Genomic DNA, 2,337 nt, shown 5'->3' on the forward strand with positions numbered 1-2,337 from the left:
GGCCCGGCCGCTCCCCAGGCCCGGCGCGCAGTGGGCGGCCCAGCCCGCGCCCCGCAGCTCCATCCGCCGCCCGCTGACGTCGCGAGTTCAGAATAAAGGGCGAATCGCGAGCTGGAGACAGGGCCGCTCCCCCCTCCTTTGTTTCTGACTCACGGAGGGTGAGGAAGAGGAGAGCCTGAAACCCGGCCGCACGGCGGTGACGGGCGAGGGGCGGCGGACCGACCTCAGACCCCCGGCCGGACGAGAGGTGGGGCCGGGAGGACGCGGGCCGCCCTGCTGTAGAGGCAGCAGGGGCCGCCGAGTGCTCGGCGACGGCACGCGTAGATTTATGAAGACCGGAGACAACCCCAGTCGAGACCATCTTCCTTCTCAAACAACGAGAGCGGGAGCGGGGAGGGAGCGCTGCCTGCCGAGGGCTGGCGTGAGAATTCACGCTCACGCGCCGCTGGAGGCAGTGGGCTGGGCAGGTCAAATGTTGGGGAAAAGTTTTATGCTTCAGAAGCTATCGATGTGCTGGGAAACGGGTGGGAGAGAAGTTAATAGCAATACACATTCCTTCAGTTTGTAATGAGCTTTCTTATTTGAGCCTGGAGAGAATAAGCTGAAGTATGAGGTGGGAGTCGCAAACGACTCGACGGCACGTAACAACAACATGAGGTGGATATTCATCTCTGTTCTGATGGAGAGAAAAGTGAGACTCTAAAATGACTGAGGAATTTACAGCCATAAACTCTTAAATGCTGGCAGCAGGTGAACTCGGTTACCAGAGCCATTTTTCATTATACCAAGTGACTTTACACATAAGCTCCAGGTGGAACTACCTGGGTATATTCCACCTTGTTGCACAGTCCTGTACGACTCCGGCCCACACTTAATACAGTGAGTGCACTGGGTGGAGGCTGAATGGCCAGAGGATGTCCTAACCAGGGGAACCACTGCCGGTTCGTACAGCCTACAGGCCAACATCTCAGTAACTATTACTATTCAGTAGGTATTTAATGGGGTAAAGGAGTGAGAAACCCAAATTGGTGGTGTTATTGTTAGGTTCAGTGGAGTCTACCTCTAGCAACACAGTGAACACAGATTTAAACCCTCTCGAATCCTGTGCCATCCTCACAGTCTGTGACATACTTGAGCCCATTGCTGCAGTTACTGTGTTGATCCAACTGGGTGAGGGTCTTCCTCTCTTTCGCAGACCCTCCACCTTTTCAAACATGATGTCCCTCTCCAAGGAATAGCCTCTCCTAGCAACCTCTGTTGGAAGGTCTGCAGTGAGCTAGCTCTGACTGGATGGTACTCAGCAACAAGCAACAAGGCGAAGCTTTGTTGTTTTCGCCTCCAAGGAGCACTCTGCCTGCACCTTCTCCGAGAAATATCTGCTTATTCTTTTAGCAATCCATGGAATATTCAGTACTCTTCTCCAGCACCACAGTTCAAAGGCATCCATCAATTCTTCTTTTATCATTATTCATTGTCCAGCTCTCAGATGCACAGCAAGTGATTGAAAATACCATGAGGTGAGCGGCTGTTTCTAGCCATTCACACTTCCAGTCTTCTGGAAAAAAGATCTTCTATCTTCTGGTTTCATGCATTTCCAATCTGAAAGGTTGATGGTACCTTCAGGATGAAGCTCATGAAGTTGAGTCATTAAACTGTAACCATTGAGTGGAAAAATGGTCCATGGAACAATCACAGGTGTGGATGTCAGCATAAATACACATCTTAAAGCTGTGAAAATAATCCTGGAGAACAGAGAGCCTATCCAACTGGAGACACTGAGTATTTGAGGAAATAACATTCGGTATTTCTGCCCAACAGCTTACCTCTGGATACCTTACTTGTGGATGTTGAACCTAAGGTGAAATCTGAGAAAAGGGAAGCTGTTGCAGGAAGAGGAAGAGGCCAGGGTAGAGGGAGAGGGGGGCCTAGATGATAAAGTCTTTCAAGATTACTATTTCAAAGGGATAAATTGATTTAGGGTTTTTTTTTTTGGTACAGGTTTTGTTTAGTTTTTAATAAACAGAAATGTGGGACAGAATTGTCTACTGTCTATATCACAGTTTTAAATAGTTGTATATATGTTCGTTATTTTAACAGAGCTAATGGTCAACCACCAAATCGTCCCAGAATAAATTCATTTTTAAATAATTATGGTTTAATTTTTTGAATTAAAATGATTGGTTTTTGATGATGTTTCTGGAATATCCACTTTCTTTATATGCAGAAAAGGTACACTTTATTTCTTCATTTTTTACAGATGTGCCTATTGTTGTTGTGTACTGTAGAGTCAGAACTGATCCATAGCTGACCCTCTGGCTGGCTTTCAGAGGCAGTTAA

General features: G+C 47.6%; 1 pseudogene; it reads left to right on the plus strand.

Annotated features, from left to right (window-relative positions):
- Window positions 1-1,633: 1,633 nt before the first annotated feature.
- LOC102855760 lies at window positions 1,634-1,933 on the plus strand (annotated as a pseudogene).
- The last annotated feature ends 404 nt before the right edge of the window (window positions 1,934-2,337 follow it).

Source organism: Elephantulus edwardii, unplaced genomic scaffold, assembly GCF_000299155.1.
Source record: "Elephantulus edwardii isolate Elephantulus edwardi_28Jun2011 unplaced genomic scaffold, EleEdw1.0 scaffold00384, whole genome shotgun sequence".
Classification (NCBI taxonomy): domain Eukaryota; kingdom Metazoa; phylum Chordata; class Mammalia; order Macroscelidea; family Macroscelididae; genus Elephantulus; species Elephantulus edwardii.